Source organism: Bombina bombina, chromosome 6 (genome assembly GCF_027579735.1).
Source record: "Bombina bombina isolate aBomBom1 chromosome 6, aBomBom1.pri, whole genome shotgun sequence".
Taxonomy (NCBI): Eukaryota; Metazoa; Chordata; class Amphibia; order Anura; family Bombinatoridae; genus Bombina; species Bombina bombina.
In genome coordinates, this window is record NC_069504.1 from 975966081 (window position 1) to 975984277 (window position 18197).

At 43.0% G+C, this 18197-nt stretch overlaps 1 protein-coding gene across 2 annotated transcripts in view; it reads left to right on the forward strand.

Annotated features, from left to right (window-relative positions):
• DELE1 (DAP3 binding cell death enhancer 1) overlaps positions 1 to 18197 on the forward strand; it is a 150072-nt gene that overhangs the window by 118345 nt on the left and 13530 nt on the right. The window lies entirely within an intron of this gene.

Genomic DNA, 18197 nt, shown 5'->3' on the forward strand with positions numbered 1-18197 from the left:
TCTGCATTATCCGTCTTGTTGCACAAACGACTGGCAGCTTTGCCAGATGTACAAGCTTTTGTTCAGGCTTTGGTTAGAATCAAGCCTGTTTACAGACCCATGACTCCTCCTTGGAGTCTAAATTTAGTTCTTTCAGTTCTTCAAGGGGTTCCGTTTGAACCTTTACATTCCATAGATATTAAGTTACTATCTTGGAAAGTTCTGTTTTTGGTTGCTATTTCTTTTGCTAGAAGAGTTTCTGAATTATCTGCTTTGCAGTGTGATCCACCCTATCTGGTGTTCCATTCAGATAAGGTTGTTTTGCGTACTAAGCCTGGTTTTCTTCCAAAAGTTGTTTCCAACGAGAACATCAACCAGGAAATAGTTGTTCCTTCTTTGTGTCCAAATCCAGTTTCAAAGATGGAACGTTTATTACACAATTTAGATGTTGTTCGTCCTTTAAAGTTCTATTTAGAAGCAACAAAAGATTTTAGACAAAACCTCATCCTTGTTTGTCGTTTACTCTGGTAAGAGGAGAGGTCAAAAAGCTACTGCTACCTCTCTCTCTTTCTGGCTGAAAAGCATTATCCGCTTGGCTTATGAGACTGCCGGACGGCAGCCTCCTGACCGTATCACAGCTCACTCTACTAGGGCTGTGGCTTCCACATGGGCCTATAAGAACGAGGCTTCTGTTGACCAGATATGTAAGGCAGCGACTTGGTCTTCTCTGCACACTTTTGCCAAATTCTACAAATTTGATATTTTTGCTTCTTCGGAGGCTGTTTTGGGGAGAAAGGTTTTGCAAGCTGTGGTGCCTTCTGTTTAGGTAACCTGATTTGCTCCCTCCCTTCATCCGTGTCCTAAAGCTTTGGTATTGGTTCCCACAAGTAATGGATGACGCCGTGGACCGGACACACCAATGTTGGAGAAAACAGAGTTTATGCTTACCTGATAAATTACTTTCTCCAACGGTGTGTCCGGTCCACGGCCCGCCCTGTTTTTTTTTAATCAGGTTGAAAATTTTTTTCTTTATACACTACAGTCACCACGGCACCCTATAGTTTCTCCTTTTTCTCCTAACCGTCGGTCGAATGACTGGGGGGCGGAGCCAGAGGGGGAGCTATATGGACAGCTCTTGCTGTGTGCTCTCCTTGCCTTTCCCTGTGGGGGAGAACATTTCCCACAAGTAATGGATGACGCCGTGGACCGGACACACCGTTGGAGAAAGTAATTTATCAGGTAAGCATAAATTCTGTTTTTGCTGCACAGATATCTTCTGCGGTATCTGTGGCTTTATCTGCTTTTCCCATGCTGGGAGAGCGCAAGAGGAAATCAAAGCATATTTTTGATAATAAGGTGTCTGCTCCATCTGCTGCTGTGACGGTTGACCTCCCTCATCTGAGGCTACCTCTTTAGCTTCTGAGGGTGAAATCTCAGATTCTGACAGTATAAATCCTTTGAATGATTCTGAAGAAGTAAATTTCAGATTTAAGCTTGAACACCTTTGTTTACTTCTAAAGGAGGTACTGACTACTTTGCGTCTCAGAGTCTTCTGTTGCTGTCAACCATAAAAAATCTAGTAAGCTTAACAAATACTATGATACTCCTTCCAGACCGTGTGTCGGAGATCATTGCACAGGAATGGGATAAGCTAGGGGTTCCTTTTCCTCCGCCCCCTGTCTTTAAAAAGATGTTTCCGGTTGCTGACTCCTTTCAGGGCTCATGGCATACTGTGCCTTAGGTAGAAGGGGCTATTGCTACTCTGGCCAAGAGAACCACAATTCCTATAGAGGATAGCTGTTATTTTAAAGATCCTATGGACAAAAAACTGGAGGCTTATTTAAAGAAAATTTATGTGCATCAGGGTTTACAATGGCAACCTGCAGTTTGTATTACCACAGTAACAAGTGCAGCATCTTATTGTTGTGATGCTTTGTCTGGATTGATTTTAGAGGAGACTCCGTTAGAGGAGATCCAAGATAGGATTGGCTCTCAAATTTGCCAATTCCTTTATTTCTGATGCAAACATGCAAGTCATTCGACTAGGAGCCAAGATGTCTGGCTTTAGTGTCCTAGCCTGCAGGGCTCTGTGGCTAAAACTTTGGTTAGCTGATGTTACCTCCAAGTCCAAGTTCCTGTCATTACCTTACAAGGGTAAGACCCTGTTTGGTCCTGGTCTGGCGGAAATAATTTCTGAAATTACGGGTGGAAAGGGGTCCTTTCTCTAGCAAGACAAGAAAAATAGACCTAAGGGACGTCAAAATTCTTATTTTCGTTCCTTACGTAGCTTCAAGGGTCAAAAGGCTTCCTCTCCACCCCTCCAAACCGGAGCAGTTTAAGTCCTCCTGCAAATCCAATCAGACTTGCAATAAGGGGAAACAATCAAAGAAGCCTTCGTCTGAGACTAAGTCAGCATGAAGGGTCTGCCCCCGGTTTGGGATTGGATCAAGTGGGGGGAAGACTTTCCTTGTTTCGACAAGCTTGGATATGCAATGTCCCAGACCCTTGGGCTGTGGACATAGTATCTCAGTGTTACAAAATAGAATTCAAGTCTGAAGGACGCATATCTTCATGTTCCCATCCACAGGAATCATCACCAGTTCCTGAGATTCGCTTTTCTAGACAAGCACTTTCAATTTGTTGCTCTTCCGTTTGGCTTTGCCACAGCTCCCAGAATTTTCACAAAGGTTCTGGGGGCTCTCTTGTCAGTTTTCAGGTCTCAGGAAATTGCGGTGGTGCCTTACCTGGACCACATATTGGTTTAGGCGCCATCTTTTGAACTAGCAAACTTTCATACAGAGATCTTGTTGTCTTCTCTACGTTCCCACATATGGAAACTGAATTTGGAGAAGAGTTCCCTTGTTCCAGCTTCAAAGGTTTGTTTTTTTAGGGACCATTATAGATTCCCTATGAAGATTTTTCTCCTCTTGCCTCTCTACAGTCTACTGTTCGACCATCAGTGGTTCAATGCATGGAGGTAATTAGTGTGATGGTCGCTTCCATAGACATCATTCCCTTTGCTCAATTCCATTTGAGAGCTCTACAATTATGCATGCTCAGACAATGGAACGGAGACCATTCAGATCAGTCTCAGAGGATAGATCTGGACCAGTTGACAAAAGACTCTCATGGTGGATTTCTCAGGATCATCTGTTTCAGGGCACATGCTTCCGGAGACCCTCCTAAGTGATTGTGACCACGGACGCCAGCCTGCTAGGCTGGGGAGCAGTCTGGGACTCGTTAAAGGCTCAGGGCCTATGGACTTGGGAGGAGTCTTCTCTCCCCATAAACATCTTGGAGTTGAGGCTTGGCCTCAGTTGTCCTTAAACCGGTTTATCAGATTCCAGTCGGACATCACCTCAGTGGCTTGCATCAACCACCAGGGAGGAACTCTGAGTTCCTTGGCTATGAAGGAGGTGGCTTAGATTATTCATTGGGTGGAAGCTCACAATTGTCTTTTATCTGCCATCCACATTCCAGGAGAGGACAACTGGGAGGCGGATTTTCTGAGCAGACAGACCTTTCATACCTGAGAGTGGGTTCTCCATCCGGAGGTGTTCTCAAGGTTAACCCTCAAGTGGGGGTGCCAGAGTTTGATCTGATGGTGTCTAGTCAGAACACCAAGCTTCCAAGGTACGTTTCAATGTCAAGAGATCCTCAGGTCGCCCTGATAGATGCTCTGGCGGTTCCTTGGGATTTCGGTCTAGCATACCTGTTTCCTCCGTTTGCTCTCCTTCCACGAGTCATTGCTCATATCAAACAGGAGAGAGCATCTGTAATTCTGATAGCTCCTGCATGGCTTTGCATGATCTGGTTTGCCGACCTGGTGAGGATGTCTTCTCTTCCACCTTGGAGGTTACCTCTGAGGTAGAACCTTCTAACTCAGGATCCTTTCCTCCATCCAAACCTAGTTTCTCTAAAGCTGACTTCATGGAGATTGAACGATTAGTTCTGGCTAAACGTGGGTTTTCTGTGTCTGTTATTGATACCATGCTTCAGGCTCGCAAGCCTGTTACTCGTAAAAATTTTCATATGGTATGGCGCAAATGCCTATATTGGTGGGAATCGAAGGGCTTCTCTTGGAGTAAGGTCAGGATTCCTAGGATTTTGTCTTTTCTCCAGGAAGGTCTGGAGAAAGGGTTGTCAGTCAGTACTCTGAAAGGTCAGATTTCTGCATCATCTATTCTTTTACATAAGCGTCTGGCAGATGTGCCAGATGTTCAATCCTTTTGTCAGGCCCCGGTTAGAATCAGGCCTGTATTTAAACCTGTTGCTCCTCCTTTGAGCCTTAACCTAGTTCTTAGGGTTTTGCAGCAGGCTCCATTTGAGCCCATGCATTCTATAGATATTAAGTTATCTTGGAAAGTTTTGTTTCTTATCGCTATTTCTTCTGCTCACAGAGTTTCTGAACTCTCGGCTCTGCAGTGCGATTCGGCTTACCTTATTTTTCATGCAGATAAGGCTGTCCTTCGTACTAAATTGGGGTTTCTCCCTAAGGTTGTTTCGGATAGAAATATTAATCAGGAAATTGTTGTTCCTTCTCTCTGTCCTAATTCTTCTTCTCAAAAGGAACATCTGTTGCATAACTTGTATGTTGTGCATGCTCTAAAATTCTACCTACATGCTACTAAGGATTTTCGCCAGTCTTCTGCCCTGTTTGTTTGTTTCTTAAGAAAGCATAAGGGTCAGAAGGCAACTGCTACTTCTTTCCCCCTGGTTGAGAAGTAGGATTCATTTTGCTTATCAGACTACTGGTCAGCAGCTTCCTGAGAGAATTATGGCTCATTCCCCTAGGGCTGTCTCCTCTTCTTGGGCTTTCAAAAATGAAGCTTCTGTGGAACAGATTTGCAAGGCAGCAACATGGTTCTCTCTGCATACTTTTTTAAAATTTTACAAATTTGATACTTTTGCCTCGGCTGAGGCTTCCTTTGGGAGAAAGGTTCTTCAAGACGTGGAGCCTTCTGTTTAGGTCTACCTGTGTTGTTCTCCTTCCCTGTTCATTCTGTGTCGTCTAGCTTGGGTATTGGTTCCCAATAGTAATTGGAATGATATTGTGGACTCTCCAAAACATTTTTTTATGTTTACCTGATAAATTTCTTTCTTTCTGGACATGGAGAGTCCATGACCCCACCCTTTAGATTAGATAGTCATTTTTACTAAACCCCTGTTATCTTCTTTTTCCATTTCCCTTCGGCTGAATGACTGTGGGTTATGGGCAACGTTTCCTGTAGCATGCGCGGCAGCGCGGGCGCACACTGTTCTGCATAGGCCCGCGCAATGATAGACTTTCCGCGCATGACAGGACAGTGAGGGAGTCGGAGCTCATAGAGCGTGGAATACCACGCAGCGCAGGAAGTTGATACAGCGGATGCTGCTACTAAGATGATGATAACAGTGCTGGCTGACAGGACGTGAGCACGGGCGGAGGAGTAGAGATGTCTCCTGTGTAAGCTGCCTTGGATCTTCAGTCATGGCCACAACAAGTACCCTGGAGGGTTGTACGTAGTGCTGGTGAATGAGATGTGGTGCTGGAGGTGTGTGCTTAGTTTTCAAACATATATTTTACTATCTTAAACTGCTACTAATATTAGTGTGCAGCGTGTTGCATTGCTGCCCCAAAGTTTAAATCATACAACAGGGTTAAGTTAATTAATCATAAACCATTATAACTTCATACAGTTCTAATTAGTGATGTTTAGCACGAATATAGCAAGATACAACATACCAGTATTAAGTGTGCAATTATGTTAGTTAGTGTAGACATATCCCTGCAGTTATAATGCTGATTTCTCCTGTTAAGTGTAGTCAGTCCACGGGTCATCCATTACTTATGGGATTATAACTCCTCCCTAACAGGAAGTGCAAGAGGATCACCCAAGCAGAGCTGCTACATAGCTCCTCCCCTCTACGTCATATCCAGTCATTCTCTTGCACCTAACTAAAGATAGGACGTGTGAGAGGACTGTGGTGTGTTAAACTTAGTTTTTATTTCTTCAATCAAAAGTTTGTTATTTTAAACGGCACCGGAGTGTGTTGTTTGTTCTCAGGCAGCATTAGAAGAAGAATCTACCTGAGTTTGTCTATGATCTTAGCGGTCGTAACTAAGATCCACTTGCTGTTCTCGGCCATTCTGAGGAGTGAGGTAACTTCAGAACAGGGGATAGCATGCAGGGCCCACCTGCAAGGAGGTATGTGCAGTAAATTATTTTCTAAGGAATGGAATTGACTGAGAAAATACTGCTAATACCGATGTAATGTAAGTGCAGCCTTAAATGCAGTAGTAGCGACTGGTATCAGGCTGATATGTATGTATACTCTGAGGTATTTCTGGGGAATGGAATTTCACTAAGAAAATACTGTCAATATTAAAGTAATATTTGAGCCTGCACTGCAGTGAAAGCGACTAGCAGCAGGCTTATTAATAACACTTCATAATTTTCAATTTTTAAAACGTTTACTGGCATGTTAATCGTTTTTTTCTGAGGTACTTGGTGATAAAACTTTATGGGCATGATTTTTACCACATGGCTGTCGTTTTTTTCTGAATAAAAACAGTTTACTGAGCTTCCCCACTGTTGTAATATGAGTGGGAGGGGCCTATTTTAGCGCTTTATTGCGCAGTAAAAATTTAGTCACAGTCTTCCTATTTCTTCCTCCATGATCCAGGACGTCTCTACAGAGCCCAGGGGTCTCCAAAACTAGTTTTGAGGGAGGTAATCAGTCACAGCAGACCTGTGACAGTGTGTTTGACTGTGATAAAAACGTTTATTATTTCAACTGTTATCCGTTTTGGGTATTAAGGGGTTAATCATCCTTTTGCTGGTGGGTGCAATCCTCTGCTAACTTTATACATTTTCTGTTAAAATTTGGTTGTTTTAACATATTTGGTTCATTGTTAATTCAACTGTGTCACATTTTTATGTTTCTTAAAGGCGCAGTAGCGTTTTTTATATAGCTTGTAAATTTATTTAAAAGTTTTTTTCCAAGCTTGCTAGTGTTATTGCTAGTCTGTTTAAACATGTCTGACACAGATGAATCTGTTTGTTCACTATGTTTAAAGGCCAATGTGGAGCCCAATAGAAATTTGTGCACTCAATGTATAGATGTTACTTTGAATAAAAGTCAAACTTTATATGTTAAAAAAAATCACCAGACAACGAGGGGGAAGTTATGCCGACTAACTCTCCTCACGTGTCAGTACCTTCGCCTCCTGCTCAGGAGGTGCGTGATATTGTGGCGCCAAGTACATCAGGGCGGCCCATACAAATCACTTTGCAAGACATGGCTAATGTTATGACTGAAGTACTATCTAAATTGCCAGAATTAAGAGGTAAACGCGATCACTCTGGGGTAAGAACAGAGTGCGCTGATAATAATAGAGCCATGTCTGATACTGCGTCACAATTTGCAGAACATGAGGACGGAGAGCTTCATTCTGTGGGTGACGGATCTGATCCAAGTAAACTGGATTCAGACATTTCAAATTTTAAATTTAAGCTTGAGAACCTCCGTGTATTACTAGGGGAGGTATTAGCGGCTCTGAATGATTGTAACACGGTTGCAATTCCAGAGAAAGTATGTAGGCTGGATAAATATTTTGCGGTACCGGCGTGTACTGACGTTTTTCCTATACCTAAAAGGCTTACAGAAATTGTTAACAAGGAGTGGGATAGACCCGGTGTGCCCTTTTCACCCCCTCCTATATTTAGAAAAATGTTTCCAATAGACGCCACCACACGGGACCTATGGCAGACGGTCCCTAAGGTGGAGGGAGCAGTTTCTACTCTGGCTAAGCGCACCACTATCCCGGTGGAGGATAGCTGTGCTTTTTCAGATCCAATGGATAAAAAGTTAGAGGGTTACCTTAAGAAAATGTTTGTTCAGCAAGGTTTTATATTACAACCCCTTGCATGCATCGCGCCTGTCACTGCTGCGGCGGCATTCTGGTTTGAGTCTCTGGAAGAGACCCTTAGCACAGCTCCATTGGATGAGATTATGAACAAGCTTAAAGCCCTTAAGCTAGCTAATTCATTTATTTCTGACGCCGTAGTACACTTAACCAAACTTACGGCTAAGAACTCCGGATTCGCCATTCAAGCGCGTAGAGCGCTGTGGCTTAAATCCTGGTCAGCTGATGTGACTTCTAAATCTAAATTGCTTAATATTCCTTTCAAAGGGCAGACATTATTCGGGCCCGGCTTGAAAGAAATTATCGCTGACATTACTGGAGGTAAGGGCCATGCCCTGCCTCAAGACAGGGCCAAACCAAAGGCTAAACAGTCTAATTTTCGTGCCTTTCGTAACTTCAAGGCAGGAGCAGCATCAACTTCCTCCGCTCCAAGACAGGAAGGAACTGTTGCTCGCTACAGACAGGGCTGGAAACCTAACCAGTCCTGGAACAAGGGCAAGCAGGCCAGAAAACCTGCTGCTGCCCCTAAGACAGCATGAAGTGAGGGCCCCCGATCCGGAAACGGATCTAGTGGGGGGCAGACTTTCTCTCTTCGCCCAGGCTTGGGCAAGAGATGTCCAGTATCCCTGGGCGTTGGAGATCATATCTCAGGGATATCTTCTGGACTTCAAAGCTTCTCCTCCACAAGGGAGATTTCATCTTTCAAGGTTATCAGCAAACCAGATAAAGAAAGAGGCGTTTCTACGCTGTGTACAAGACCTCTTACTAATGGGAGTGATCCACCCAGTTCCGCGGTCGGAACACGGGCAAGGATTCTATTCAAATCTGTTTGTGGTTCCCAAAAAAGAGGGAACCTTCAGACCAATCTTGGACTTAAAGATCCTAAACAAATTCCTAAGAGTTCCATCGTTCAAAATGGAAACTATTCGAACCATCTTACCCATGATCCAAGAGGGTCAGTACATGACCACAGTGGATTTAAAGGATGCCTACCTTCACATACCGATTCACAAGGATCATTACCGGTATCTAAGATTTGCCTTCCTAAACAGGCATTACCAGTTTGTAGCTCTTCCCTTCGGGTTAGCTACGGCTCCAAGAATCTTTACAAAGGTTCTGGGCTCTCTTCTGGCGGTACTAAGACCGCGAGGCATAGCGGTAGCTCCGTACCTAGACGACATTCTGATACAAGTGTCAAGTTTCCAAACTGCCAAGTCTCATACAGAGTTAGTTCTGGCATTTCTAAGGTCGCATGGGTGGAAGGTGAACATAGAAAAGAGTTCTCTATTGCCACTCAGAAGAGTTCCCTTTCTAGGGACTCTTATAGATTCTGTAGAAATGAAAATTTACCTGACGGAGGACAGGTTATCAAAACTTCTAAATGCTTGCCGTGTCCTTCATTCCATTCAACACCCGTCAGTGGCTCAGTGCATGGAGGTAATCGGCTTAATGGTAGCGGCAATGGACATAGTACCATTTGCGCGCCTGCATCTCAGACCGCTGCAATTGTGCATGCTAAGTCAGTGGAATGGGGATTACTCAGATTTGTCCCCTCTGCTAAATCTGGATCAAGAGACCAGAGATTCTCTTCTATGGTGGCTTTCTCGGCCACATCTGTCCAAGGGGATGCCCTTCCGCAGGCCAGATTGGACGATTGTAACAACAGACGCCAGCCTTCTAGGTTGGGGCGCAGTCTGGAATTCCCTGAAGGCTCAGGGATCATGGACTCAGGAGGAGAGACTCCTTCCAATAAACATTCTGGAATTAAGAGCAATTTTCAATGCTCTTCTGGCTTGGCCTCAGTTAGCAACCCTGAGGTTCATCAGGTTTCAGTCGGACAACATCACGACTGTGGCTTACATCAACCATCAAGGAGGAACAAGGAGTTCCCTAGCGATGATGGAAGTCTCAAAGATAATTCGCTGGGCAGAGTCTCACTCTTGCCACCTGTCAGCGATCCACATCCCAGGCGTGGAGAACTGGGAGGCGGATTTTCTAAGTCGCCAGACCTTTCATCCGGGGGAGTGGGAACTTCATCCGGAGGTGTTTGCCCAACTGCTTCATCATTGGGGCAAACCAAATCTGGATCTCATGGCGTCTCGCCAGAACGCCAAGCTTCCTTGTTACGGATCCAGGTCCAGGGACCCGGGAGCGGTGCTGATAGATGCTCTGACAGCACCTTGGGTCTTCAACATGGCTTATGTGTTTCCACCTTTCCCGATGGTTCCTCGATTGATTGCCAGGATCAAACAGGAGAGAGCATCGGTGATTCTAATAGCGCCTGCGTGGCCACGCAGGACCTGGTATGCAGATCTAGTGGACATGTCGTCCTGTCCACCATGGTCTCTGCCTCTGAGACAGGACCTTCTGATTCGGGGTCCTTTCAAACATCCAAATCTAATTTCTCTGAGGCTGACTGCATGGAGATTGAACGCTTGATTCTATCAAAGCGTGGATTCTCGGAGTCAGTGATTGATACCTTAATACAGGCTAGGTAACCTGTTACCAGGAAAATTTACCATAAAATATGGCGTAAATACTTATATTGTTGCGAATCCAAGAGTTACTCATGGAGTAAGGTTAGGATTCCTAGGATATTGTCTTTTCTACAAGAAGGTTTAGAAAAGGGTTTATCTGCTAGTTCGTTAAAGGGACAGATTTCAGCTCTGTCTATCCTTTTACACAGACGTCTGGCAGAAGTTCCAGACGTTCAGGCTTTTTGTCAGGCTTTGGCTAGGATTAAGCCTGTGTTTAAGACTGTTGCTCCGCCGTGGAGCTTAAACTTAGTTCTTAACGTTCTGCAAGGGGTTCCGTTTGAACCCCTTCATTCCATCGATATCAAGTTGTTATCTTGGAAAGTTCTGTTTTTAATGGCTATTTCCTCGGCTCGAAGAGTCTCTGAGTTATCGGCCTTACATTGTGATTCTCCTTATCTGATTTTTCATTCAGACAAGGTAGTTCTGCGTACTAAACCTGGGTTCTTACCTAAGGTAGTCACTAACAAGAATATCAATCAAGAGATGGTTGTTCCATCATTGTGCCCTAACCCTTCTTCAAAGAAGGAACGACTTTTGCACAATCTGGACGTCGTCCGTGCCCTGAAATTTTATTTGCAGGCAACTAAAGATTTTCGTCAAACTTCTTCCCTGTTTGTCGTTTATTCTGGACAGAGGAGAGGTCAAAAAGCTTCGGCTACCTCTCTCTCTCTTTTTGGCTTCGTAGCATAATACGTTTAGCCTATGAGACTGCTGGACAGCAGCCTCCTGAAAGGATTACAGCTCATTCTACTAGAGCTGTGGCTTCCACTTGGGCTTTTAAGAATGAGGCCTCTGTTGAACAGATTTGCAAGGCTGCAACTTGGTCTTCACTTCACACTTTTTCAAAATTTTAGAAATTTGACACTTTTGCTTCTTCGGAGGCTGTTTTTGGGAGAAAGGTTCTACAGGCAGTGGTTCCTTCCGTGTAAAGATCCTGCCTGTCCCTCCCGTCATCCGTGTACTTTTAGCTTTGGTATTGGTATCCCATAAGTAATGGATGACCCGTGGACTGACTTCACTTAACAGGAGAAAATATAATTTATGCTTACCTGATAAATTAATTTCTCCTGTAGTGTAGTCAGTCCACGGCCCGCCCTGTTTTTTACGGCAGGTCTAAATTTTAATTAAACTCCAGTCACCACTGCACCCTATAGTTTCTCCTTTCTCGTATGGTTTCGGTCGAATGACTGGATATGACGTAGAGGGGAGGAGCTATGTAGCAGCTCTGCTTGGGTGATCCTCTTGCACTTCCTGTTAGGGAGGAGTTATAATCCCATAAGTAATGGATGACCCGTGGACTGACTACACTACAGGAGAAATGAATTTATCAGGTAAGCATAAATTATATTTTTGTCACATTTTAACACCCAAACGTTAAGCAGCTCGGCTCAGTGCTGAATATGATAAATTTAATCCTGTGACAGTCTAGACAAAACCTTTATAGCTCTGCCCCAGAACTCAATATAAGTAGCTATTACAGAGACACTACAGCAGCAGTGTAATGCACTAAACAGCTTGCATTACTCCTTTACAAGTGAGTATGTAGTTCATGGCAGCTGTTTAGTTAAAGGGACATGAAACCCAATTTGTTTCTTTCATGGTTCAGATAGAAAATACAATTTTAAACAACTTTCTAATTTACTTCTATTATCTAATTTGTTTCATTCTCTTGGTATCATTTGTTGAAGGAGCAGCAATGCACTACTGGTTTCTGATTGAACACATGGGTGAGCCAATTACAATCAGTATATATAAGCAGCCACCAATCAACAGCTAGAACCTAGGTTCTCTGCTGCTCATGAGCTTGCCTGGATAAACATTTCAGCAAAGGATAACAAGAGAAGGAAGCAAATTAAATAATAGAAGTAAATTGGAAAGTTGTTTAACATTTTATTCTCTATCTGAATCATGAAAGGAAAATTTTGGGTTTCATGTCCCTTTAAGCACATAACACCACTTTGCTGGCAAAATAGGCAGGATGAAATCAATTTTCTATCTAGTGTTTGCATTAGTTTGTGTGTGTGTGGGGGGGGGGGTCAAATTCAAAGCCATTTCAAGGGACAGAATAGTCCAAATTTTGGACTATTATGTCCCTTTAAATGGCTTTGAATTTGAAAGCAAACCAAAACGCCTAGGGCCACACATCTATGTTTTTTTAGATCTGCTTTTATAAGTTTATCTCCTTACAGGTGTTCCAGCCTTGTTTCCTGTTTTCTTTCTTGGTAGGGGTTTCTTTTCTCCCAGGGGTGCTTTGAGATAAATAAATAGATAGATAGATAGATAGATAGATAGATATAAATAAATAAATAAATATATATATATATATATATATATATACACACTGCCCAGTCACTAGGTCCTGTAAAAAATTCTGCTCAGAGCAGAAGCAGCTCCGCACAGCTGTAAATTTTTTTAGATGGAACATTGGTTATGGGTAAGGGAAGTGACACTTAACAGTTTTGCTGGGGTGCTCTTTGCCTCCTCCTGCTGGCCAGGAGTGAATATCCCACTAGTAATTGGAATGACGTTGTGGACTCTCCATGTCCGGAAAGAAAGAAATCTGATACGCATACATTTTCTTTTCTTTTTTAAGATACGATGAGTCCACGGAATTCATCCTTACTTGTGGGATAGTCACCTCCTGGCCACCAGGAGGAGGCAAAGAGCACCACAGCAGAGCTGCTATATATAGCTCCTCCCTTTCCTCCCCCTCCAGTCATTCTCTTTGCCTGTGTTAGTGATAGGAAGAGGTAAAGTGAGGTGTTAGTTATATATTCTTCAATCAAGTTTATTATTTTTAAAAGTAGTGCCAAAGTGTGCTACTTTGTTCTAGGGTGTAGCCTAGACCAGATCAGTCTCTACAGTAGAGCATTTGGTGGCTTTAAAGCAATGGGAACCTGTGGGACATAATTCTCACTGCGCCTCCCATACTGATGCTGCTCTAACCCAGAAAAACGGAGGGATTTTTACTCAGAATTTGCGTTTATTTCCAGGGCCATGGGAGGGAGAGGACCTCCTAAACCTGGGGACGGCCTTGCTGCCAGGCAGAAGATGAGGTAAGTGCTGACTTTCTTTCTGGGGGTTGAGGATCTCAGAAAAAGTTTGGGCACTTTATTAATTTAGACCTCGTTGGACATTTTGGCAGTTTGAATGCGGGACTGGGAGATTTTATCATGAAGTGTGACAGAGTGTGTGCTCCAAGGGGTTTTCTCTGTCAGATAGGACTACACAGCTATTTAGACTGCAGCTGTTAGGTCTGCTCTCTTGTTGAGTGTGAGTGTTTGCCTGTTAACAGGCTAAGCAGTACAATTTGTCCTTTTGTTCCCGATGTCTTCTATGGCGACCGGGAGATCACATGTATTTTTTTAGCACTAATGATATGCCAAATCATCAGATACTGTTATTTCATGAGGCTGAGTGCTAAGTATAAATTACAATTTAGGACAGCTGGGAATTGGTTAATTTATTTGCTCCTGAGTCTGTTATTCAGAATTTTCAATGGCGACCGGGATGGCTTATCAAACGCCCACGAGGGGCGGAGCTTATGAATGGCGCCATTGTAGTGCACAACTCATTTCCTAGAGCTTCTGGTTGTCTGAAGCGAAGGAATTCAGGACGGAGGATTTTGTCTTAGAGTAGCACTTTACAGATGCCTCCTTCTTCTTAACACTTCAGGTTGTGGAAGGAACGGAGGATTGTGTGTCTGAGTGTTTGCGTTTTCGAACAGCACTACGGTTGCATTGAGGATGAGCAGTGACTGAAATATAAATCAGGGCTGTTCAGTGATAGTACAACTGTATGTTTAACAAAGGGTTAAGAATTTATTAATTCTTCTATTTGTGAGTCAGGTGGTTTATGAAAGTGTTCATAACATTTTATAACACACTTGCAGTGCCCTGTGGTTCCTTTTGTATATATTCAACCTTTTATTTCCTCATCAAAATAAAGATGGTTGCTCTGAAACACTTATAGAAACACTAATGTTTATGTGTTCCTTGTCATTAACTGCTCAGATGTGAGTCAGTTTTTGAAGAAAAAAAAAGTTGCACTTTAACATTTAAAGTTACAGTAACTTTTGTTCTATGTTTATTTTTATTAACAGAGGGTTAAGAATTTATTAATTCTTTTTCTATATGTGAGTCAGGTGGTTTATGAAAGTGTTCATAACATTCTATAACACACATTCAGTGTCCTGCGGTTTCTCGCAAACTCCATCTGGAGTTACTGTACAAGACGTCGCTTTTTACTGTAATGGCGATAGATGTTGCGTTGCCTGCCTTTCCCATGCTACCGGGAAGACATCTGATGGAATGTATTTGTTCAGATACAGTGGTAGCTATTCATTGTGTTTCTTCCATGAGTTTGAAAAGGAAGATACTTCTGTGGTATATGAGGGGAAGGTCTAAGATTTTGTCTGGGTATTTCCTTTGTAAGCCGGACAGCTCAGCTTGCGAGGTAGTGCGAGGTTGATAAGATGAACAGCGCCTTGGGACCCTTTTGGGTGATTAACTGCACTTTTACAAGTATCACATACATATATACTGCACTTCCAGATGTATGTTTCAACTGTTATTAAAGTTGTTTTCTTTCAGTTTAAGTGGAGCACCTCCATTTACTTCCTGTGGAGGTTTTGTCTTAACTGTATGACTCCGACATTATAGGCGTAGTCATGCCTACTCAGTGCTGTGTTATTCCATGGTGTACGTCATTTTGGAGTACTCAAGGGGTCTCCTAACGCTAATGGAAACTTGCTATGTCAGACTCTGTTGGGGAGTCTTGGCATACGGCACTCTAGGAGGTTAAAAACTTCCTATAATAGTCCGCAGTATGTTATGGTAAGATCCTGGTCTGCGGATGTCTCATCTGGAGTCTAAAGCTTTTGATGAACAATAAATTAGAGTGATTTTATTTCCTTTCAAATTTTCGAGGAAACTTCTACACTCTTTTTTTCCATGCTGGAGCAGTTCAAGCCTTCCAGGAGGACCCAATCAGTTTTGGATTAGGGGAATGTAGTTCAAAAAGCATGTTTTTGAATCAAGGACAGCAAAAAGTTCCTGCCTCCGATTTGCGTCCTTAAGGATTGGTTTTGACGTTAGTTCTCCTTCCAAGCTTCTGTCTTTAAGGTTTTTAGTCCGGACAGAATGTGAGGCGCTCTTCCTCTTGTAGGGAGCTTCTCCGACTTGGGGTGATAGTTTCTGTTCCTGGTCTCCGAGATGGAACTGTCGGACGGATATTATTCATGAGTTTAATCAAGATGGAAGCTATTTGTTCCATTCTTTCTGGGGTCCAAGAAGGTTAATTCATGGCCTTTGGGACGTGTACCTACGTATTCCTGTTCATTAGGTTCTTCGCAGGTTTTAAGGGTTAGCTTTTCTAGTCAAACACTTCCAATTTGTGGTTATTCTCTTCGATCTTGCTTTTAGTGAAGCCTGGATTACGAGGCATTGCAGTAGCACCCTATCGGGATAACATCCTGATTCGGGTGTCATCTTTTCTACAAAAGTTAGTCACCTTGCAAACAAATATTTGGGAGTTTGAATCCAGCTGTAGCTGATTTTAAATGTTGTTTTCCTTCCTGCGATTACTAGGTTGGAAGGTGAATTTGGATAAGATAACTATTTTTCTTAGGAAAAATAAGAATTTCGACTTTGATCTAGTTCTGCGGTCCACTCTTTGGACATTAGTGTTACAGTGCACAGAAGTATCAGGCTGATGATTGTCGCGTCGGACATCATCCTGTTTGGTCTGGTCAACTTCATTCTTTGCAGTTAAATATGTTCAAACACTATAAGGAAGTTTATGCAGACTTGTCTCCTCTAGTTTTCCTGGAAACAGGAGATTTTTTTTTCTACCATGGCTATCTTTCTGAGATAGCTTAATGAGTCGTTCAAGTGTTTGGAAAACAGAAGTTTGGGAGTTCGGATCCTCCCATTGGTGCTGGTAATTTGAAATGGTTGTCCGTTTATCTGCCCCTGTGATCCTGCTTTTGCAGATCGTGTTGGGTGGTCGGGACATTAATTGCTAGCCTTCTAGTATGGGGGCTGGGGATAACTAAAGGCTTAGGGTGTTTGGACTCAGAGTCTGTTCTACTTGTTATTAGTTTGGAGCTGAGGGCGAGCTTCCATACTCTTCTGACGTGGCCCAGTTGGCCTCGGTACAGTTTGTCAGGTTCTTGATTGACGTTATGACTTCTGTGGTTTACATCAATCATCAGGGAGGAACGAGAAGAGTTCCTTAGTAATGACAGAAGTGGTCAAGGTGATCCAGTGGGTGAAGGTGTACTCCTGCTGTCTGTCGGCAATCCTTAAGGGTGGTTGATGATTCTTAAGTGGGGTTCTCATGGCATCACAACAGAATGCCAAGCTCCCGAGATTCAGGTCGAGGTCCAGGGACCCCCAGGCGGCGCTGATAGATGCTCTGGCGGTTCTTTGGAACTTCAGTCTAGCATACCTATTTCCTCTGTTTACTTTTCTTTCTCGGGTAACTGCTCGAATCAAACAGGAGAGGGCCTCGTGATCTTCATAGCATCGGTCTGGTCTCGCAGGATTTAGTATGCAGATGTGGTGGACATGTTCTTGCCACCTTGGAGGCTTCCGTTGAGGAAGGTCCTTTTCATTCCAGAGCCCTTCTTTTACTAAAATGTAGTTTCTCTGTAGCTGACTGCTTGGAGATTGAACGCTTGGTCCTCTCCAAGGGGGGGTTCTGATTCAGTTTTGGAGACCATGATCTAGGTTCATAAACCTGTGACTAGAAAGATTTTCTATATGATATGGCGTAAATATTTTTATGGATCCAAGGCCTACTTATGAAGTAGAATTAGGATTTTCAGTATTTTGTCTTTTTTCCAAGAAGGTTTGGAGAAGGGTTTATCGGCAAGTTCCCTAAAGGGTCAGATCTCTGCCTTATTTATCTGTTACACAAGCGTCTGGTGGATGTACCAGATGTTCTTTTTTTTTGTCAGGCTTTGATTGGGATCAAGCCTGTTTTTAAACCATTTGCTCCTCCATGGAGTCTGAATTTAGTTGTTTTTAGTTTCTTCTAGGGGTTCTGTTTGAGCCTATGCATTCCTTAGATATTGTTATTATCTTGGAAAGTTTTATTTCTTGTTGCCTTTTTTTCAGCTCAAGGAGTGTCTGAGCTTTGGGCATTACAATACAATTTGCCTTACCTTATTTTTCATTCGGATAAGGTAGTTTTACGTACTCTACTAGGGTTCCTTCCTAATGTTGTTTCAATCAGGAACTTTAATCGGGAATTTGTTGTTCCTTATTTGTGTCCTAATCCTTTTTCTTTAAAGGAATGTCTTTTGCACGATTTGGATGTGATCTGTGCTTTGAAATTTTATTTACAAGCGACTAAGGACTTTCGTCAGTTGTCTTCTTTGTCGTTTTCCCTGGGAAACGTAGGTGTCAGAAAGCTATGGCTACCTCTCTTTTTTGGCTGAGGAGTATCATCCGTTTTGCATATGAGACTGATGGACAGCAGCCTCCTGAACGAATTACAGCTCATTCCACTAGGGCTGTTGCTTCCTCATGGGCATTCAAAAATGATGCTTCTGTTGAACAGATTTGCAAGGCTGCATCTTGGTGTTCTCTTCACACTTTTTCTAAATTTTACAAATTTTATACTTTTGCCTCGTCTGAGGCTGCTTTTGGGAGAAAGGTTCTTCAAGCAGTGGTGACTTCCGTTTAGATTCCCTGTCTTATCCCTCCTTTTTCATCCGTGTACTATAGCTTTGGTATTGTATCCCACAAGTAAGGATGAATTCTGTG